Raw genomic sequence first — 23,865 nt, 5'->3', positions numbered from 1 at the left:
GAGTTTAGAGATTTCAAGAGCCATAAATCCATCTGCTCCCTGCTTATCTGAATTTCATACAAGATTAATATTCTACCTGCATCCTCTGACAAAGACAAATAGCCACAGAGTACAAAATGACGATATTCTATGGAGGTAAATACAGGGAAAAGAACTCAGTGGCAAACGTGCTATCTGCAACTAAAATTTGGGAGTTTAGGGGAATCCACCTTTTGTAAATCAGACCGTGCGTGGTCACACAGAAAAATGTCTTTAAAGCAGATGAAGAAGATATTAAAGGTCAAATACAGTGCCTCCAATAGGAAGGTCTTTAAATGAAATCATGAAAGTACCCAATAATAATTAATTTTAAAAAGAAACCATAAATTAAAATTTAAATCATACTTAAAATTAATCAGCAATATAAAATCGAGATTAAATGCAGCCCACTGTCTAAGCCACAAAAATCCTCCTGCTGGGAGGACCTGCCTTACAAAGGAGCTTTTCTTTAGATTTACAAAACGACAAGTGGGTGAGAGTGTCTTATTTCATTAGTTTGAAATAAAAAAGCAGGCGTGCATTTTGAGGAACTTAAAATGCCACGAGAGCACTTTGTGAAGGAAGGAAAATTGCTACTGATGCTCCAGGTTCTGTAACAGGATTTTAACTATTTCAATGAGCTCGGCGCTTGCCCTCCACCTTTTCCATCCACAACCAAAAATCAAACCTTTGCTGTCGCAGGCCTCGCAAACAATGTCCCGCTCCACCCCAGCACCCAGCACTCAGAAAGCACTCATTATCCGCTGAACAGATGAACAGATAAAGCCGTATCAGTTCTGTTGTCCTACTTAAAATGTCAAATGCATTCTGATTGCTGTGTGTCAGTAAAGTTAGAAACTCAGTGCAGCTGAAAGGATACTCCTGTAAGGAAAGAGCAGTTGCTTTAGGATGAAGTAGTGGGATAGGTAACAGGCCAGGACAAAGTCAGACCCCAATGCTGAGCAGTGTGCAATGATAGGTACCGCATTTCAGAATAACCGAAAATCTTTTCATGTAAAGATCTCAACGTGCTGACTGCAAAAAATGTCTCAAAAGAGCATACACACATTCTTGTGCAGAGAAGTGAGGTCCCAGGAGGTGGGAAGATGAAAGCCTATTCAAGGACAGGTGCAGGATGGTTCCGGGTCATAGAGAGCGGTGGCCAGAGACGAACAAGGGGAAGGAGGCAGGAAAGAGATCTCATTTCAAGAGTGCAGAGTGGAAAGTGGGAGGGTAGGGGTGCCTTTCTGGAAGCTTCTGTGACTGCTTTAAATACTTCCATTGCTCCTGCTTTGGAAGCTAAGCAGGTAGAACAAATGTACAAAGCTCATCGCAGAAGAGTACAAGTGATTCTTGGACAATTCAGGGCGTGGGGACACCCACCCCCCACACAACTGAAAATCTGCCTCAAACCTCCGAATGCCCCAAAATGAACAGCCTGTTAACTGGGAGCCTGACCGACAACACAGACACTCAATTTACACTTGCGTAGTATGTGATATGTATTACATACTGTATTCTCATAATAAAGGGGACTGGAGAAAAGAAAACGTCATTAAGAAAATCATACGGAAGGGCGGCTCAGTCAGCAAAGCGTGCGACTCTTGATTTCAGCTCAGGTCATGATCCCAGGGTTGTGAGATCGAGCCCTGCGTTAGGCTCCATGCTCAGCAAGGAGCCTGCTTGAGATTCTTCCCCTCTGCCCCTCAACCTGCTCACGCTGGCTTGTGCATGCTGTCTTGCTCTCTCCTGTGTAGTATCTGTTCTTACCAGTTTAAAATAAACCTTTTTAAAAAAGAGAGAGAGAGAGAGAATATCATATGGAAGAGAAAATAATTTGAAGAACTGTACTATGTTTACCAAAAAAAAAATCTGCATCTCAGTGGACCCGCACAGTTCAAACCTGTGTTATTCAAGGGTCAACTGTAGTTCGTAAGATAGAATGTTGTGGTTTTTTGTTTTGTTTTGTTTTAAGATTTTATTTATTTGAGAGAAAGAATGAGAGAGAGCACATGAGAGGGGTTGGGGTCAGAGGGAGAAGCAGACTCCCCGCCGAGCAGGGAGCCTGATGCGGGACTCGATCCCGGGACTCCAGGATCATGACCTGAGCCGAAGGCAGTCGCTTAACCAACTGAGCCACCCAGGCGCCCCAGAATGTTGTGTTAATAGCACCTGAGAATGTGCATGAGGAAAGGTCTGGCAGTTTCTGTGTGGATACAACACAATTTCACCACAAGAATCCAGAATCATTTGCTATCTCTGTCTACACAGTAGTGATGAGTCAGTCACAAGGGATCCAACTTTAAAATATTTCTTTGTAAACCACTCAGCCCTCCAACAATGGATGAACAGATAAACCAAACATGGTCTCTACACAGAATGGAATATTATTCAGGGTCAAAAAGGACGGGGATTCTGACACATGCTACCACATGGATGAACTTGGGAGATATTACACTGAGTGAAATAAACCAGATGCAAAAAGACAAATACTGTTTGATTCCAACTTTGGGGTACCTAGAATAGGCAAATCCGTAGAGACAGAAGTGGAATGGTGGGTGCCAAGGGCTGGAGGACGGGAATCGGGAGTCAGTGTTTAATGGGGCAGAGTTTCCGCTTGCGAAGGTGACGAAAAGTTGCACAAAAATGTGAACGTAATGACACTGAGGTGAAACTCAAAAATGGTTAAGGTAGTAAATTATATGTTATGTGTATTTTATCACAATAAAAAAGAATCCTTTCTAAATCTCTTAAACAGGTACTAAGTAAAGGCATGATCTTTCCCTTGTAGTCTTTTTGCAGGAGACTATTTTCATGTCAGGGGTTCCTTTAAAATTTTGCTATTTTTGTCCTACTCTGGGCTTTGGCTCGGGTCATGAGATCGGGCTCTGTGTCGGACTCTGCTGGGCACGGAGTCTGCCTCAGACTCGCTCTCTCTCAATCCCTCTCCCTGTGCTCACGCACGCACTCTCTCTCTCTAAAATCAATCTTTAAAAAAAATTTGCTCATTTTGCATACAGACGTCTTATGAAGGTAGGAAACTTGAAAAATTACGTAATTATTCTAAGTAATAAATTCAGAATCACTACTGACCATAAAGAAACCAAATATGGTAAATTATTTTTCTTAATAGATTATAAATGAAGTTAAGCCAGTTAAGATGCCTATGAATTATACGTCTGATCATGTTGTCAAACCTGTATTTTTTAATACAAAGAAGAACGTAATTTAGGAATAGAAATCCAGACTTATAGCCTTAGTATCTTCCAACTTTATAGTTACACTGACCGTCGGAGCCACCGGAGGAGGCCCGCCGCATGTAAAACTCCCCACTGCGGTGCTTCATACCCATGCCAGAGCCTAATGTCACTACTATGAAAGAAAAGTCCGTAGTTTACACATGCAAAGTTGTGGGCCATGCCCCAGACCAGCCAACCTCATCACTACTGAAATTTGGGCCAGTAACTCTTGCATGTGGGAGGACGGGAGGGAAGCCGTCCTGTGCCCTGGAGGATGTTCAGCAGCATCCCGGGCCTCCACCCTCTAGATGTCCATATCCTCCATACACACACACCCCAAATCCTGAAAAATAGGTCTCCAGACTTTGCCAAGTATCCCCTAGGGGAAAAAACACCCCAGTTGACAACCACGTCCTGAACTGAGAGACACTGAGAGACCACCCACGTTTACAAAGCCAACAGTAGGAAAAACAACATACTTGTGAATTATTATAAGAGACAGATGTAGTGAGAAATGTCAGAAACGAAAGAATTGTTCCATCATTTTGAGGCCCCTTCCTAGCCGTGTTACAACCAGAATTTAAAACCAATTTCAAGGGGCGGGTGGGTGGCTCAGTTGGTTAAGCGACTGCCTTCGGCTCAGGTCATGATCCTGGAGTCCCGGGATCGAGTCCCGCATCGGGCTCCCTGCTCGGCGGGGAGTCTGCTTCTCCCTCTGACCCTCCCCCCTCTCATGTGCTCCCTCATTCTCAAATAAATAAATAAAAATCTTTAAAAAAAAAAAAAAAAACAATTTCAAGAGTTCATTCTCTGGTGTAATTCATCAAGAACTTAATTAATGTCCATTTGAGTCAAACTGCAACATGAAACTCATTAGACTTTCAATCCATAGTTGGGAAGAGGGTGCGCTTTTCCCAATCTGCTTGGGCTCAAGAAAAAAGGAATAGCCAGCTTCTCACAAGGAAGCAGTTTTCCTGATAACCTGGAGGCAGCGTCTGCGGGGCTCCGTGTGTGTGTTCTGGGCATTCACGAAAGTGGATGAAGACAAATGGTGTTTGAAAGAAAAGAACACTGAATAAATGTGAAGGGCAAATTGAAAGGGAGAACAAAAAGCCGAACTGTGTTATTAAACAGCACTCATCGAGGACTTTTCATCAGCTGGAGACAACAAAAAGCAATTGTGCTATTGGATTATCCACACGGAATTGACACCTTTAAATCAAGAAGCTATGGTTGCAAGGTCACCCGCGAAGCTTTACTTCTTTTGATAAGACAGATCAACAGCACCCCGCTCTACCCCACCGCACTCTGAGCCTGCTGTAAGACCCCTCTGGGGCACCACCTTTACCCAGTTAGTATGAAACCCCCGAAATGGGGTTGGTCTGCAACAGGGCACAGCGCCCAGGAGTCCCTGTCTTGTCCCTATTACAATTTCCAGTCCTAATCAACTCTAACACTAAACCAATCCTTCAGGCTCCAATGCACCACTTCTCTGAGCCATGGCTCCCTTTGATCACAAGTACCTGGATCATTCGTGCCCTTCTTGGATTGTATGAAAAAAGAGGAATTGGTGAGAACTGGTCACCCATCTTGCGACTTAGACCCCAAAAAGGACGGCAATCAGAGATGAATGAGAAAGCAGGCGGCAAGTGTTTAGAATAAGCCACACCACACAGACACACACACACACACTCTCTCTCTCCCTCTCTCTCTCCCCCCCCCCACCCCTCCCTCCACACTGGGCAAACAGCATACAGCCCAAAAGCAAACACTGAGCATTTCAGGGTTCTGAGTCACTTCCAGGCTGTGGATGGGGAGGAGGAGAAAAGAAGTAGAAGGGAGAAGCGGGAATGCACACGGACTCCACAAAACGCTCGGCAATTTCGTGTCTTGTACCAAAGGACTGCGAAGTAGGGATTAACTTCCCGCTGTACAGAGAAGACTGAGGCTCAGGGGTGCTAAGCAACTTCTGGAGGTCCCACAGGGCGTGGGTGATGAAAACAAGAGGGGAGACCAGAGCTGGCCGCCTCGAGGCCCCCGCGTGCCTCTCCCTCTGTCCTCACGGGAACAGAAGAGCCACGCCGAGGCAAAGGGCACCGCACCTTTTACTGTTTCGATTCACTAACCCCCCCACCCCCCCACCCGGGGCGGGGAACAAGCAGGCCCCTCTGAAGGCAGCTCCTGGAAACAGCATGGCCGCATGGCTGGTCTCTGGAGAGCGCAGCCAGGTGGTTCTCTGCGGCAATCGGTGGGGCATGTGCCCGATGGAGCCCGCAGGTCTGAGCCCAATCGCCTGCCAGCGAACAACAGCCCCAGGGCTTCCTGCTGGCCCCGCCACGGACGGCACTGGAGGCTGCCTCCTTGAGCCACCTCGTCCCCATACACAGCAGTCCCCCAACGGGGAAGCAGCTCGATGGTGACTGGGCTCTGCTCCTTGCATGGCAGCTGTCTGTCCACGAAGGCAATCGTCCCCGGTGGCACGATTCAGCGCCCAGCTCCTTCCGTGTGGCCAGGGGGTCTCACCCTCCATCCGTCAGCAGGGTCTGGATGCCAGAGAGGCCCAGCACCACTGCCGGACCCTCCGAACGCGGCGGCTCGGGAGGGGTTTCAGCCAGCTGGAGCCCGTTCCAGCCGCCCACTCCCCCACCGGAGCCCGGGGGCCCCACGGCCTCGCTGTGCCCTTTCTGTGTCTGGTCAATGGACCCCAACAACGGCACTGATCTCCCAGGACTACCTGAGGCACAAACTGGGGACTTAAAACCGCATCGGCTCCACACCAAAACCTGCGCACGGCAGCTCTCTTTGTACGAGCCCCCAGCTGCAAAGATCCCGAAGGCCCCTGAACTCGCGAGTGGATAACTAAGCTCTGGCCCAGCCAGACAGCGGTACCCCGCTCGGCATTCAAAAGGCACGAGCCGTTGACACCCACCACCTGGAAGGCTCTCGAGGGCTGCAGGCTGAGTGAAGAAAGGCGGTCTCCAAAGGCCAGCATTTGGCAAGAAAAAGGAATGATACGCAGACACGTCCTACCACACAGGAGGGACCGTGACAACATTTTGCTGAGTAACAGAAGCCGCAAAGAACACACACCGCACGATGCCGTTCCCACGAAACGCCCGGGAACGGGCTAACCCGCAGGCACGGGAAGTAGAAAGGTGCTTGTCGGGGCTGGGGGAGGGGGTCACTCGACTCTGACGATGGTCCATGGAGGGCTCTGATGGAAGGACTCGCACCGCGGGGGTGGGAGCACAGCTCCGTGAGCAGGGCGAGGACCGCCCCACGGCACACGTCCAGTGAGCGACGGTCCCCTCTGTGAACCAGCTCAGTGAAGGCGTTACCAAAACCCGGCAACATCTGGCACACGCGTGTAAGAGGGCTACCTCGTCACCATTTACTGTTCTTTCTGCCCCATGCGGGTTGGTTGTTAAGAGTCACCTCTGGTGCCCTCTCGATCTACACACTGTCCCTCTGTTACTGATGGACTTGCAGTCCTCGGGTACGTCCAGGCCGATGAAAGATGGCAGCTCTAACGCTAAAGAACCAAAGGCTCCTGAGAGCACGGTGTAGACACGGTCCAGTCCACAGTCCTTGCCCTTCCCGTAGGCCCTTTCTGCTCCCCATCACCCCGTTCAAGGCCACCAGGCTGCTTTATCAACTTCCCCTATTAAAAAAAAGTGGGGGGGAACGCCTGGGTGACTCAGTCGTTAAGCATCTGCCTTCGGCTCAGGTCATGATCCCAGGGTCCTGGGATCGAATCCTGCATCAGGCTCCGTGCTCAGCAGAGAGCCTGCTTCTCCTTCTCCCTCTGCTTGTCGCTCCCCCTACTTGTGCTCTCTCTGTCTCTCTGTCAAATAAATAAAATAAAATCTTCAAAAAAAAAAAAAAAAAAAAGCTTTGTTGTTCCTGGCTCCTGACCTTTGCCCATAGTCAGTCCCCCACCTAGAACATAATTCTTCAACATATATCGATACTCCATCCACCACCAAAGCCATCTGGAGTCTCCCTTCCAAAAGGAAGGTCCCTCCCTCCTTCGGCTACTCTGCCACATGCTGTTAAGAGCCTTGCTCAGAATTCAGGGATGCCTGGGTGGCTCAGTCAGTTAAGCATCTGTCTTCGGCTCAGGTCATGATCTCGTGGTCCCAAGATCAAGTCCCGCATCAAGCCCCACATCGCGCTCCCTGTTCTCCCTCTGCTCCTCCCCCTGCTCATGTTCTCTCTCTCTCTCAAATGGTAGGTAAAATCTTTTAAAAAAATAAATTTTTTTTTTTAAGATTTTATTTATTTGACAGAGAGAGAGATAGAGAGAGGGAACACAAGCAGGGGGAGTGGGGGAGGAGAAGCAGGCTTCCTGCCGAGCAGGGAGCCCGATGTGGGGCTCGATCCCAGGACCCTGGGATCATGACCTGAGCCGAAGGCAGACCCTTAACGACTGAGCCACCCAGGCACCCCAAATAAATTAAATTTTAAAAAAGAGCGTTGTTCAGGATTCCCTCAGCAGGGAGTGTCTACACCATGCACGGAATACCCATTCCCACCATGGCCTTCTGCCACGCCCCCCACTTCATGCATTTGTAATGCCTTACCCCCCAAAACAAGACACATTTCACACACCTCCGTATACTCCACAATGCTCCGGAAATAACACACTGAACGACCAGTCATCCCAGAGATGGAAGATCTTTCAAACCAAGTGCTCTGAAAAGGATGTTCTTGATTTGAGAGGGCATCGGGCCTTAACTGGGTGCAATACAGCAGACAAGAGGCGAGCTCCAGGCCCCAGAAGGCCTGTTCTACGTGACTCTGGATTGGCTCTGCTCTATCAACAGCCCAAGGAGGGCTGAGAACGAAGGAAAACGTGTCTGCAGGGGCCTCTGTTCCAGGCCGTGCTGCCTCAGGAGGGTGCCCCAACAAGGTGGTTCTGGAAAATCCTGGCTGGTCCACAAGTAGTTACACAGTGGCCTGTCGTTCTCCACACACGTACTAAGAAGAACAAACAAGAGGAACAGAGCGTGTGCCAGACAAAAAGTCAAAAGCCCTTGCTGGTTATGAGTCAGCCTTCTGAGGACAAAGAAGAGCCTCAAATGCATATGGGAAACAATAGGACAAATGATACTTCTCCGCAAAGCATACAGATTTTAATAATCATCTCCATTTCTCTTTCCTAAAATCTCTTGACTTCCAGAAGCTCAATGAAAAAGAAGGGTGTTAGGCAGACACACAGCATTTTCTTGCTAACAAAATTACCTGTTACAAGAAATCTTGAGGAATCACCATTTCCAGTACTTACAGCCAATACAGTAACATTTCATTTTTAAGCACAGGAAATACGAAGAGGTTGACAGAGTATCTATTACATAATAAGAAATCATTTTACAATTTCACTTACTCAGAGCCAAATGCAGGCAAATCCCTTCTTCCTTCGAGGGTTTATTTCAAGGCCTGTTTTCTATCTTCAGTTACCTGTTAATGAAAAATAACCGAAGTAAGGCAAAAGCGTCCATGAAAACATCTTGAAGTATACCGTCAACCGTTCCACAGGCCAGGAGATATCTGAATTAGGGATACGACAAAACCGAAATAATCACTAGGTCATCGCTGACTCCCGGGCTTCATTCCCCAGTTAAAGCACGCAAATCTGGTCAAAAGTTTCATTATCTCACAAGCAATTATGATCCTATCACCAGGGAATGTCGATAACTGAAAAATCCACTCAGCTCTTACCAGACACACTTTTCCTCTACCCTCCTAAAGCATGCTAAGTGAAAACACAGGTTATTTCTTTTTCTTTTTTTTTTTTAAACACAGGTATTTTCTAAATTCAACCCAACTCACGAAGTTTCTACTGACAATGGCTCGTTCAGCCTTGCGGAAAACGCAAACGGCGCTCGGTGCTGTTCCAGGATTAGGGACACACAGTGCCTGGGTTTGTGGAACATACCCATCCCGGCAGGGAAAAGCGGGGAACCTGGTGATGGAAGAGCAGGGACCATAAACTAGAAAGCAAATGCAGAGCGAGATCACTTCATACGACAGAACTACTGAGACTCCAGTTGGTGGTGGTGGAAGAGAAAGTGACCAGGGGCAAGGAGTCTACTTACTCTGGGGCCTGGGGCAGCACTCTTTGAGGAGGGAGCGTCTGAATGGGGGCGAGAGAGGCCACAATGCAGACACAGCAAGTGCAAATGTCCTGTGGTGAGAGTGACCTTGGCAAGAGGGAGGGAGGAAGGCTAGTGCTGGGCACCAGAAGTGAGTAATAGCAGGTCCCGGGTCCAAGAGGACCTCACAGCTCACGGAAAGGAGTTTGATCCTACACAGGCCCCACTACACCTTGTTCTTCACCCAGCACCAGAGTTAATGAGAAAAGAAAATCTGATCATCCTGCTATTAAAAAAAAAAAAAAGCCTTCGGGGCCTCCTGTCATGCTTAGAACAAAATCCAGAGAAGCTCTTGCTCAATAGAGAACCACCAGTGACTTGCACAGTGCCGGCAGGAAAAGACGAGCACAAAATGCAGACCGTGTACAGGGTTCTAAGACATTCTGACCTGGAGGACTCACGGGGGGAGCGGGGGGAGGGGGAGAGGGGGAGGCATGTGTGGTGGGGAGGGGAGAGAAGAACCCAGTGTGACTTCTAGCTTCAGGGCTTAAGCAACAATTTGGAAGGTGGTGCCATTTCCTGGGATGTAGGCAGACTGAGGAGAGGAAAAGCAAGACTTTTTTACATGTTAACTTTGAAACGTCCATCCCAGCTGTAAGTGGACTACTAACTAGGCAGTGAAGGACACCAGTCCAAGCAATCAAGAGAGGTCACGGCTGCAGAGTTAAGTCTGGAAGTCATCCCGTAACCATGATCTTCAAAAGCTATGGGCCTGAATGGGAATGCCCAAAGCAGGGTTTCTCACCCTGGGCACTGCTGACTCTCTGAATCTGATAACTCTGTTGTGGGGGCTGCGCTGCACAGAGTGGCATCTCTGGGCTCCACCCCCTAGATGCTGGTAGCAATCCACACGTTCGCCCCCTTCGTTGCGACAACGTACCAGGTGTTCCCTGGGGGACACAAGCGCCCTGCAGAGAGCCCCTGGTCTAAAGGCTGCAAGCCGAGGATGGAAGGCTGAGAGAAGGAGAGGTCAATGAGACAGGGGTGTGCAGACAGGCAGGAGGAAATCCAGGGTGGTGCGGTCGGTATTCCCTGGCATCTAGGGACAGACAGCTCTCCAAAATCATGGAATGACTAGCAAATAACGGCCACTGATATGGATGGCAAGGAGGAGAGCAGATGACAGGATGACAGAAAAACCACACTGTCTCCTCTGCCCATGCCCACTACGTGGAAGAAATCTAGAGAGGCTTCATGGAGGCGGCAGCATTCCTGTTGGCCCATGAAGTCAGATGACAAGGAAGAGAGGGGAGCTGCACTCACTTGAGTGGTGCTGGAGGCAACAAAGGCAGGCAAGAGGGCACTGAGGTTTCTAAAAAGGTCAGCTGATGCTCTCAGGGTGCTCAGGAAAGGGGATGGGTGCGGCCGAGTGCCAGGACGCTGGGCAGTGGACAGCATGGGTGCCCCGTCCAGCAGAGGGAAGAGGAGGCCAACCAGGGAAGTTGGCCCTGCAGACAGCACACTCCCAGCAGGGGCGACTCCAAAATACCAGACAACCTGCAGAGTTCCTCCCAAGCAGGAGCCAGGGGCCCCACAGTTGAGTCGGCCAGCCGTCTTTCTCTCTCTAAACTTACGAGGGCTCGTGCCCCTGGCACCCGATGCTCAGAGTCCCGAATTGTGTGAAAATGCGGACACCACTTGCCAGATAGATGCCGGACCCACTGCCCTACACCCTTCCATCTTCATGCCCACCACTACTATTACCTTTAATGCTATCATATTAAAAAAGAAAAAAAAAATTTAGGGGAAAAAAAGAAGGGCAGATTTACAGGCCTCACTTTGCTCCTAATTAATTAGAAGAAACTCTCTCTGGACCAGAGAGTCCTCAGCTGTGAAATGAGGGTATTAAATTATTTATGAGGTTTCATCCACATCAAAAAATCTGAGGAACCGTTTTCCTGTTGGCTTCCTCTGTAAATTCTAAGGGAAAACCCTTGCAAAGAACTGAACCAAGAACTTGCACAAGGATGCTGGGGGAGGGAGGGAGAAGGAATGTATGCATCCATCTGTCCTGCAGCCAACTGACCACAGAAATATATCCAAAGGCGGCAACGTTTTCCCAAAATTGCCGTAATGATTAACATTTGCACGCCAAAGAAATTCAAGTTGTACCATCACAAAAACAACGCAAAAAATCCAAAATATGTTTTCAGAAGCCACTGAGCGTAACAGAGAAGCTGCAATTTCCTCCTGAGTCCTTTCTTTTTTTAGTGAGCCCTGAATTAACTGGGCCAAGAGCCAGGGGCTGAGCCGGGTACTGGCATGAGGAACCCGAGAATTCTGAACACTTCATTTGCTATGAGGTTCAAGTTCTGTGTAATGAAGCTGTTGTTTCCTGCATTACACCAGCACTGAATAGCATTTTTATGTATGGTGATGATTCATTCAGTAGCAGATTTTAAATCTCTTAAATCAGTGGTTCTCAAATGGGGCTGTCTCTCAGGGGACACTGGGCACTGTCTGGAGACATTTTTAGTTGTCAGGCTGGAGGAGGAATGCTGTTGGCATCTAGTAAAGCCAAGGACGCAGCACACAGCACAGCCCTTCTGAGGCAAAAAATTATCTGGCCCAAGTATCCATACTGCCAAGGATGACTGACCATACTAAAATTTCTATAATTTTATGGGAGATACATCCTATATGCTCTCATGCTCCAAACCACTTTTATTCTTTTCAAAGTAATGCATGTACATTGTTTTAAAAAGTAAAATACAGGTGAGGCAAAAGACTCCTCTTTTCACTTACAAGCTTTTTATAGCACCATCTATTCCCAATTCTACTTCCCACAGCAACCATTTTCAAATCTCAGACCTGTTTGTTTTACTGGCAGTGATCCTCAGTACGACTTCCATGTTTCTAAATAACCTTATAATATTCCCTATCAGCTTCAGATATTACTTATTTGATTTTCTTACATATGGGTGAGAATTTTGGTTTTTTAAATTCCCTCCTCAAACCTATGCTAACCCTATCACATTTTCCCAGTAGTGTAACCATAGTTTTTGGTTAAATCTGTATCTGACGGATATTATTTTGACAACGGAATGGGCACTGCTAAGCAAGCAATATAGTAGGACTGTGATTCCTTTCTTATGAAACCTTTTTGTTTTCCTGGGGTTACTAATTGCATCTGTTTTTATTTCCTTAGTTTTCTTTTATATATATATCCTTTGGTAATTCTTCCAGCATTGTCCACAATCCTTTGACTCAACTTTTCACATGATCAAAATTCTCAGATAATCTGTCAGCTCTATGGGTCTCCCCCTCAATCATGCCTACATCTCCCAAATATACACACATCAGACCTTCTGAAATTTCTTGTCTCTGTTCCAGTCTGTAGTTGTCAGCATTAGGCCTGCTATAGAGTTCATGCCACCTTGAAACCATAACATCGTGAGAATTGTAACATTCTGTCTCTTTGTTTCTAGGATCCCAAATCTCCCCTTTCTCGATTTACTCGCTCATTTCAGTGGGACACATTCTCTAGATTTCTGAGAACTGATGTACAACAAAAGCTAAATTTTACTGATATCCTGAATATGTAACAAATATCTTTACTCTACCCTTAGTTAACAACTAGTAGAAGAATGACTTTAAATTCTGAGTGAAAATTATTTGCATAGAATTCTTAGTCTCTTTTCCAACTTCCAATGCTGCCGTTAAGAAATCTGATATCATTCTGATTCCAGATTCTTGATATGACATTTAAATCCAGGATAGTCCTTATATACTGCCTTTATCTCTAATATTCCAAAATGACATGATGAGCTTTCGTGTAATAATCTTTATATGCTTTTTATTCTCTGTTCTAGTCACATGGTAGGAAATTTCTCTCTTCTTCAGATTTAAGATTTTTTTCCAGCGTCTCGTCCTTGGAATACCTATTAGGCAAACATCTGAATAACCATCTCTCATTTACATAATAAAACTTTCTGCACTATGCCTTCACTGACCAGTAAGGTATCCATTAGCTGCATGCAGTTACGAAGCACGTGAAGTGTTTGACTAGTGCAACTGAGGAACTGGCTTTTAAATTTTATTTAATTTTAATTAATTTAAGTATAATAGTCACATGTGGCCAGTGGTTACCGTATTAATGCAAATCTAAAGACTATGACAAATGGGAAAAAAAAAAACAACAAAGGAGAGGCAGTGCCTACAGCCTAGGACTTCATTCCTTATGGCTTCCTTCCTCATAAGAACTTGAAGAAGTTATACTTCTGTACAGTGGATGCTCTAGGGGACGGACACTAAAAAGGCATACCAGGGCAGTCTCTGGGCATTCATTCACTCATTTACTCATTCAATAAACATCACAAACATAACAAATTGTTACCCAGACATTCTATGAACAATGACCATGATAGAAAACAGAACCGCAAAAACCGAAACTGCAAAAACAAAATTACAAAAGTTCTGGGCACCCAAGCCAAAGCCGATCAGCCTATTGTTTCACCTCAATCACTGGGAGCCATTTTCTTTAAAGCTTAGTGCCCACCATACAGCAGGCAGGTAATAGGTGCGCACTGAAAACTAAGTGCAGGCTCAAAGCCAAAAGAAAGTCATTATTGTTTTTTCAACTCTAAAAAAAAAAAAGAAAGAAACATATTAGCACTGTGGGAATAGGGAAATAAATGTTCAGGGGAAATCATTTTTTATTTAAGGATCAATGTGCGAAACACATTTTCTTCATCTGTTCTTCACAGAAGTCATTTAATATCCATTCATTCCTGGAAAACAGGACATTTTATTATATTTGTAGGTTTTACAAGTTCAGCATGAAAGTAGGAACTACTCAGAAAGGAGAAAAAATGGACACCAAACAAGATGCTTAAACTTGATTTCTTTTTAAATCTGTTATAATGCTCATAACAAGATTTCTAAGCTTGGAAATCAATGCTTCTAAACTCGTATTGATGTATCTGAATGCATATGGTTAGACACACATCTCATTTACCCACCACCCTTACACCAGCAGAGTCAACCATATTCCACTCACAACAAATGAAAAATGGGTTCCTGGCTCACACTGTGATATACCAAACAGATTCCATACAGAAAGACCAAGATATGGTTTGTCATGTGAAAATCTGATATAAGATAAGGTAATGACATGACCCAATTGGGCTTATAATTATATAATCCCTCTAGAGCCAATACCAATGGGGGGGTGGGGAGGGGTGGGGGGGTGGGGAACAAACCCACAGCAAATTTTAATAAGCTATCAGTCACATCATATTTGTTTCTAAGCATTTATTATTTAAATCAGAGTGATAAATTTTATTTAATGGCATGAAACTAATCTTTAGTAAGAAAAATAACCACATTTAAAGAAGACACATTAAAGTATTAGGATAACATCTTCCTTATTCAGCTAACTGTCAATCGACAGTGACTTGAATCTCTCCCCACAGATACAACACCAACTGTATGCATATAATCCTCACGTGACTCCAATCAGTTGTTTATAGATGACGTCGTGCAACGTGAGGTAAAAGGAATCCCAATTACTCGCTTCCTCATCTCCCAAAGCACCGTCTCCACATTTTGCAGTGAGCATTAAGCATAATTTTAAATGTAATTGTCAAGCACATTATCTGTTCACTGAATTACGATAAAAGTTTCTGAACACCATATGGTCCTGGTGTTCACATTTCAGTTTCTATCCTCTGCCAAACACGTGCTCTCCCCCACTCACCTGGAAAGGTCAATTACGCTGTCTTCGTTTCAGTTAACAAGGCTGCAAGCAAATCCCTTTTGTAAAATAATTAAATTCAATTATTTGCTTACATAAACACCTCAAAACTTGGGACACCAATGTCAACGATCAGCTAATTAAAGAACTAAGTATTAAGACACGCGCGGCACACACACACACACTCAAGCACATGCACACACCTCTTCTATTCACAAAGCACAATGCTTCAAGTGTCACCTCCGCGTGCAGGACATCAGGTAGACAACCTAAATATTCAAATGAAAAACTAAGACTAAAAACACCCAGCACTCTTAGACAAACACACTGTAGTGTCCCTATATTGAAAGAAGCCGGGGCGCCTGGGTGGCTCAGTCGGTTAAGCGACTGCCTTCGGCTCAGGTCATGATCCTGGAGTCCCGGGATCGAGTCCCGCATCAGGCTCCCTGTTTGGTGGGGAGTCTGCTTCTCCCTCTGACCCTCCCCCCTCTCATGAGCTCTCTCTCTTTCATTCTGTCTCAAATAAATAAATAAAATCTTAAAAAAAAAAAAAAAAAAGAAGCTGAACTGTAGAGGCAAACCCCCAAATATTCAACTTTCTAATCCATACCCCTTTGGAAACAGAGGCCTTCAAAATGACTTTTAAACCCCAGGCTTTTCCAAAAATGCACCTTTTTTTAGAAGAGTTTTTATTTATTTGAGTAATCTCTACACCCAACATGGGGCTTGAAGTCACAACTCTGAAATCAAGAGTCACATGCTTATCCAACTGAGCCATCCAGGAAACCGTGGAATTTTTTTAAAGTGTCAAATTCAACAGTTTGGAGAAAGGGGCCACTAGGAATCCTACTGCAGTTTATACTGAGGGTGACTCCTGCCCCCAAGTGTTTAGACCAGCAATTCTCAATTGGGGGTGACTGTGCCCTCCCCCAAGAGACATTTTGGGCTGCCACAACTGGGGGAGTGTTCCTGGCATGTGGTAGGTGGAGACTAGGGGTGTTATTACACATCCTCCAATCTACAGGTCAGCCCCTACCAGAAGCACCTCAAAAAGAACACCCCACTCCCAACTTTCGCCCAGGCTATGCACAAGCATTCACATTCCCCAGCCTTGCACCCTTTGAAAGAACCCACATGTCTAAGAACCGCATCATCGTTGCCATCTCTACGTCACCCGCCCACGTCCCCCTCTCCACAAGCTCCCCATGGAACCCAAGCCTGGCCACCAGAGGCGTTTCCTTCAGGCACACTCCTCTGGTTCCACACTGAACACGGAGCCAGGCGGTTAAGGGCACGGAACGCTGGGGCCAGAGGGCTCTGCAAGATTCGCCTGGCACCCCACGCCAGTTGTGTGTGCAACCTGGGGCCAGGAATCCTCATGCCCCCAGGTCCTTCTCCGTGCAGTGGAGGTAACTAACTGAACCCTCATAATGACGTTAGGAGAACGCACCACCATTCATTCATACATGGGAAGAGCAGAGAACGCTCCCTGGCACACAGCGGACACCAGGCAAGGACTGGCCAAAACTGCTTTTGTCACTGTGGTCCATACGTGAGGCAATCAGCTCACAGCCTTGTCACTAAGAAGATGTGCGGCCCCGGACGATGACCTCTGAGCCATTACATGCAAAATACGCAGCGCAGGCCCTGGCTGTCGGAGGCCGTCAGTATTCGTGGTTATTAACAAGAGAGCAGCTGAGGCTCGGAATTGATCCCAAGAAGTTGTTCCCAATCTTTCCTTCCCATAAATAGAGAAACAGTGATTCTTTCTGCACTCAGTGTTTTTTTAAAAGATTTATTTAGGGACGCCCGGGTGGCTCAGTTGTTAAACGTCTGCCTTTGGCTCAGGGCATGATCCCAGGATCTTGGGATTGAGCCCTGCCTCAGGCTCCCTGATCCACAGGAAACCTGCTTCTCCCTCTCCCACTCCCCCTGCTTGTGTTCCCTCTCTTGCTCTCTGTCAAATAAATAAAATCTTTCAAAAAAACAATAGAAGATTTATTTATTTGTGAGAGAGAGAGAGAGGGAGTGCACACAGGTGGGGAGAAAGGAGGGGGAGAGAGATTCTCCAGCAGGCTCCTCGCTGGGTGCAGAGCCCAAAGCGGGACTCGATCTCACTACCCTTGAGATCATGACCTGAGTGGAAATCAGGAGTCAGGCACTTAACCGACTGAGCCATCTAGGCACCCCTCTGAGCTAATTCTTTACACTTGCTTACTGGGAGACAGTTAAGAACTTTTATTTCCATAACCTCATTTTCACTTCCTGCTTTTCAACAAGTTATGGAGACTCTATTCAGGGCTCCAAGGTCCCGTTTCCAACAGAGAGTACAGGAAACTGCTCCCCACCACACCGGCGGAGGCAGAAAAAGAATTTCTGCTCCACTCAATGTACCGTCAAGCCAAAGAATTTATTTTTTTTTTAAGTAGTGTGAGGTTCTTTTCCCCCAGGAAAATTAAATGACTCCAGAGCGTTGCTAATTGTTATCCATCTTTCTCTCATAAAGTGATTTGACAGAGACTAGAAAGGCCTAGAAAGCTTTACCTAGGTCTGCTTGTCAGCTGCTTTTGCCCGAGTCTCCATCACACTAAATTTAGAAATATACTCTGTCTTGATGTACTTCAGCAGGAAGCAGCCAGATTAAAATAAGATGCCACTAACACAGGAGAATTCAAAAGCTGTTGTGAGCCAACAACCTCCAAGAAACCACACTGTACTCATTCACTAAAATACGCAGTCATCCTCCACCAGGAAAAAGGACTTGAAGTGGATTCCAAACACACACACACACACACACACACGCATGAGCAACGATAAAACAACTAGCTGGCGAAATCAGGGCACCAAAGATGAGCTGGAGCTGGGAGATGAGGACCATATGCAAAGCCTATGAGCGGACACAACTTAGATCAGTTGCAAGGGAACTAAAATCGGATTCTGAGTTTCCTAGCCATCTATGCAGAGAGACAAATAGGAACAGAAGTTTGCATCCAAAAAGTGAAGAAGATAATTAAAAACACAGCTTCTAGAGTGGATACATCTGCACCATTTCTCCCATGGGCCCCAGAGGGGAAACTGTGGGCTCCATACAACTCTGTTCTCAGTAAATGGGGTCCAGGGACACGTTTCATTGGGCTGCTTCTTACAAGAGTTTTCAACATGAGGTAACCGCACAACCCCGAAACGTAGGTAAATAAGTCAAGTCTCTGTGGATAAACGACACGGTGGTGGCGTGCACACCTCTCCCCACAGCCCGTAGGACTCTCAGGATACATTTCAGAAGCGCTCAGAGTCCCAACTGGGCTGCGGGTCTCCTGGGGTCACAGTAACACACTACAGTATATTGTAAACACATTTCAATGCCAATAAATGTATCAGCTGTAGAAGATCATTTTTAACAGTTGCCTAGTAACTCACCGTAAGGGCTAAACAACCTTTTGTCACCACTGCATTCAACTCCTTGCTATTTTAAACAATGCCTCAATAAATAAGGAGAACCATTCCTTAGGTGTGAAAAAAACCGGGCCACCTACGTGAAAAGAGAGAGCTGCACTAACGTTTAAGGAAGAAATATCTCATGGCAAGACTACATAACAGCAGCAAGTTCAATGATGCCTTTCAGATTATTTGCGCTTCCATCAATCACCGCAGGGTCTATACGCACCTGCAAAACAGCAGTACGCGTGAGACTGACCACCGTCGACAAGCAATACCCACAGTGAGTATGAACACACTCCCGCGTGAACCGGGAAATAATTACAGAACATCTGGCGTGAAAACTTTTCCGCAAATTTGAGTATTTCAGGAAAAATGTCATGATTTAAATAGGGCTTATTTCAAGGCAACAACGTATTCACTCGTCTTTGTGCTCGAGACGATGCTGGTTGATCCCTGTTGTTTCTTTTTTTTTAATTTTATTTTTTTTAAGATTTTATTTATTTATTTGAGAGAGAGAGCACAAGAGGGGGGAGCGGGAGAGGGAGAAGCAGACTCCCTGCCGAGCAGGGAGCCCGATGCGGGACTCGATCCCGGGACTCCAGGATCATGACCTGAGCCGAAGGCAGTTGCTTAACCAACTGAGCCACCCAAGCGCCCGATCCCTGTTGTTTCAAGGTAATTATGAACAGCGCTGCCTTTCACCCTAAGAAGTGTCCCAATGTGGACAATACATTATGGGACGACTCTAGATCTTAGAGACAAGTCAGCAATGGAGATGGCCTAGGCTCCAGAATGACAAAACAGGAATGCCGAAGTCCCAGATACAGATTTCTGTCTAAAGAAACATGGAGTTGTTAAACCTGGAGGTCCTAACGTGGCCAAGTGGGTGGGAAGGGCCCTTGGTTAGAACCACGTGAATGGTCAAAGGAAGCTTCCTCCATCTGCTATCTTGAAGTAACATCATCAACTGAGTCAACAAACGTAATGACAGCACTTCATCCTTCCCACTCCTCAGGAACATCCAGCATTACCGTTTCTCCCTCACTGGCTAATGTAATGGCCACACATCCAGGTGAGTGGGGCCCCAGCAATCAAGATGGACCATAAGCTCTACTAGGGCAGGAACTGCATCTGTTTTTGGTTCTTCATTACCTCGCAAGTTGTAGTCACCCAATAAATAGGTGCTGAATGAGTCAACCTCTTTCTCTTTCCTAACTACTCTTGCTCAGATTGGTTCTCTGGTTCCTCTTCATCATCTCATCCATTAAATGTAAGCATTTCCCCAACGCTCTGTTCTTGAATCTTTTTCCTCTACCTTTGTTCCCTTGTAATACCATCCAAGATGGCAGCCCTCTTTGCAGGTAATTTTTTTTTTTTTTAAGATTTTATTTATTTAAGAGAGACAGAGAGAGAGAACAAATGGTGGGGAGGGGCAGAGGGAGAAGCAGCAGAGCGGGGAGCCCGATGTGGGGCTCGATCCCAGGACCCTGAGATCATGACCTGAGCCGAAGGCAGACGCTTAACCGACTAAGCCACCCAGGAGCACTGCCGGCCCCACCCCCCGCTTTTTTTAAGCTTTTTTTTGCAGGTAAAAAAAAAAAGATTTTTTGCAGGTAATTCTAAAGCTCTATTTCAAAGGCAGTATTTCTTCCGCCTACTTCCTATCTCCACTTGGGTCCCTGTCCAGCACCTGAAGGTCACTATTTCAAATGCAATCTTCATTTCCTTCCCAGCTTCACATTACTATGTCTTTGACCCACCCTTTGTTACCCTTCACTCCCAGACCCAAAACTCTGCTGCTCCCACCACAGACTCATTCCTTTCTCTCTGCCAATCCCCCTCCCAACATTCCCTCAATCAGATGCCAAGTCCTAACACTTTGACCCTATGGAGTCTCTAACATTGCATCTCTCCATGTCCACTGCCGCTACCCTACTTGGTGGCCTGGCTTCTGAATGACCGCACACAATCTCCCTCCTCCTGACCTCTCCCCCTGCAAATCCGCAAAACCACATGAATCTTCCTAAAGTCTGATGTATCTCATGACTCAAAAATATGTAATGGATGACCACATTGCTTCAGAAAACAAACCCACACTCCTTATATTGGCTGCCTACAGTGCTGGTTTGTACACAGCTGGAAAAGCAGGGGCCAGGGCTAATACCACCGTCAAGACTAAATTATCACAATACTGTAAGTAGATGCCACCTGTGGTAAGCAGAGTAATGCCCCACCCACCCAGGTTGTGCATATCCTAATCTCCAGAACCTCTGAACATACTAGGTTACATGACATGGGGGAATACGGGTGGTTGATGGAATTCAGATTGCTAATCTGACCTTAAAAAAAGACGCCCAATGTAATCAGGGGACTCCTTGAAATGCGGAAGAGGGTTGCAAAACAACCCATCAGAGTGATGGAATGTGAGAAAACGTCAAAACTGTTGTTGGCTTTGAAGACAAAGGAAGGAGTCATGAGCCAAGCATTGTAGGCAGCCTCTAGAAGCTGGAAAAGGCATTTAAAAACAAACAAAAACAAAAAACAAAGGTTTTCCTCTAGAAGCTCCAGAAAACAATGTGGCCCTGCAGACACCTCAGTTTTAGTCCAGCGAGACCCATTTTGGACTTGTGACCTCCAGAACTCTAAGATAATACATCAGTGTTGTCTGAAGCCACGAAGTTTGTGGGTCAGCAACAGGAAGCACATACACCCTTTTCCTTGCCACTGAGTTCCCACTGTACTATATTCATACAATTTTATGGCATTTAGCACTCTGTATTAGAAACAGTTGACTATATACCTTGTAATTACTGCAAGAGAGAGTTCTAGGGGCACCTGGGTGGCTCAGCTCAGGTCATGATCTTAGGGTCCTGGGATTGAGCCGCTCGTCGGGCTCCAGGCTCAGCAGGGAGTCTGCTTCTCCCTCTTCCTCTTCCCTTCCACCTGCTTGTGCACTCGCTCTCTCTCAAATAATCTTAAAAAAAAAAAAAGAGAGCGCGCGCGAGAGATCTACATCTCAGAGCAGTTACATTACAACCAAGTGTGGTCTCTACGGCATCTCCCATGGGAGGCTGTAGAACCAATCGAGGTGTTACTGTCCTCCCTCCATTAGGACTTCTGTGTGAAAAACCCGCCTTCACTCCAAATGCCTCAAACTTCAGCCTGTCCCTGAAAAATCCAAGCGAGTCTTCCAGTACGGTCTTCAGACGTACAGAATGAAGGTTAACGACCTGGAAAAGTGCTTCACTCAGTCTGGGAACTTATCTCCTGGGACAAATGACACAGAACGAGCACTCAACGGTCAGAAGTCATCTTTTGGGCCCAAGGCCTGGCTCCGCGGGCCCTTGGGCAAGTGGTGCCCCACGATTCCTTTCTCTGTTGGGAATTATTCTTTAATTCCTTTATTGTCTCATCCACTGAGAAAACCTTTAGGAGAGGCTCGCTACAAGGTACAGATGCAGAAGACCAGCCCAGTTCCTTTCTTTAAGGAGCTTGTGGTCTCTAAAGCAGGTAATGAAAATCCCTAATTTCCTAATTACTCAACAGGTGACACTGTAGGCGTTTTAACAGCAGCTCAATAACTTCTTTGAGAAATGGTAACAAGCATTGGTGAGGATATGGAGAAACTGGAATGCTCATACATCAGGAGTGGGATTGTAAAATACAGCAGCCATTTTGGAAAACACTCTGGCAGTTCCTCAGAAAGTTAAACACAGAATTCATATGGCCAAGCAATTCCGCTCTTGGGAATACACCCAAGAAAAATGAAAACAAAGGTTCATCCAAAAACCTGTAAACAAACAAACATTCATGGCAGCTTATTCATAATAGCCAAAGAGTGGAAACAGCCCACATGTCCATCAAATGATGAATGGATAAGCAAATTATGGTCTATTTGTAACAAGAGAGTATCATTCAACAATAAAAAAAACAATGAAATACTGACTCATGCTACAACATGGATGAACTCTGAAAGCATTACACGAAATGAAAGAGATCAGATAAAACAGATACATATTGTAGGATTCCATTTATTTGAAATGTCCAGAATAGGGAAATCCACAGAGACACAAAGATTAGTGGTTACTAGGGCTTGGCAGGGAGGGGAGGACTGTCCGTGGGCACAGGGTGTCTTTCTGGGCTGACAAATGTTCTAAAATTGTATTGTGATAATATCTGCACAACTCTATGCATTTACTAAAAATCACTGAATTGTACAAGTGAATTTTGTGCTTATGTAAATTATGCCTCAGTAGAACTGTTTTGTAAAAAAACTCTAAGATCCTTGAAGCAAAGATTATATCTGTATGTGTGTATAAATACTAAATAAAACATATTGCTACTATATGACCAAAAAACTAGAGACAACTTCCAATGTTTAAAAAAATGGAAACTTCATTTGCTCGGATATAAAGGTTTTTAAATAGTGCATTTCCTCTAATGTCAAAAGCATATTGCATAATTTTTTTTTTTAAGATTTTATTGATTTATTTGACAGAGACACAGCGAGAGAGGGAACACAAGCAGGGGGAGTGGAAGACGGAGAAGGAGAAGCAGGCTTCCCGCCGAACAGGGAGCCCGATGCGGGGCTCGATCCCAGGACCCTGGGATCATGACCTGAGCCGAAGGCAGACGCTTAACCGACTGAGCCACCCAGGCACCCCGCATATTGCATAATTTAACTTGGTAAGAGGCATATAGAAGGGCTTTCTAATTCAAATTACGTCTGAACAATAAATTTTATTGAATCAAGTCACATTTATACATAACATGATTTTCAGCTGCTTTGCAATGAAAACCACAATACATAAAACGCTTTGTTATAGTCACAACAGAATCCAGAAGATGAAACTCACTAGAATATCTGCTTATTAGGAGTCAAGAATACAAACACCTGAAGCCCTAGTTTAAATGGATTTTAAATTCAATATAAGTAGATTAAGAAATTCAATTTTCTGTTGTGACACATGACAAAAGCTTCAAGAATGACAGTAAAATATATTTTAAAAACTGCCCAATAGCTAATGAACCTGTTGTAGAGCTTTCTTCCAGACAAGCACGAAGTTCAGCAGTGTCTACAACTCACCCGCTTTCATTGCAGCTTATTTCTGTGAATATACTCTTCCTATTTCAGACTGAACCAGTAGTATAATATCGGAATTTTGTAGAGCCATTATTGTTTTCCCAGGTTCTTCAAAAGAACCTATTCCAATCTGGTCAATCTTGGCAGCATACATCACACTGGTAGGGTCAATGAGAAGGACAATACACAGCTGACCCATCTCACTGCCAGGCTGTGTTTCTCACTGAAAGAGGAAGA

General features: G+C 45.6%; 1 protein-coding gene across 1 annotated transcript in view; it reads right to left on the bottom strand.

Annotated features, from left to right (window-relative positions):
• Positions 1-23,865, bottom strand: part of TBL1X (transducin beta like 1 X-linked) — a 215,958-nt gene that overhangs the window by 126,609 nt on the left and 65,484 nt on the right. Inside the window, exon 2 of the mRNA XM_035029681.1 lies at positions 8,644-8,717. The gene's annotated coding sequence lies outside the window, so the exon portion shown is untranslated. The remainder of the gene's footprint in view (positions 1-8,643; positions 8,718-23,865) is intronic.

The sequence above is a fragment of the Mirounga leonina genome, unplaced genomic scaffold (genome assembly GCF_011800145.1).
Source record: "Mirounga leonina isolate KUSES-001 unplaced genomic scaffold, KU_Mleo_1.0 Mir_268, whole genome shotgun sequence".
Taxonomy (NCBI): Eukaryota; Metazoa; Chordata; class Mammalia; order Carnivora; family Phocidae; genus Mirounga; species Mirounga leonina.
The sequence above is the reverse complement of the archived record's forward strand: the minus strand, read 5'-3'. Positions and strand labels throughout refer to the sequence as shown.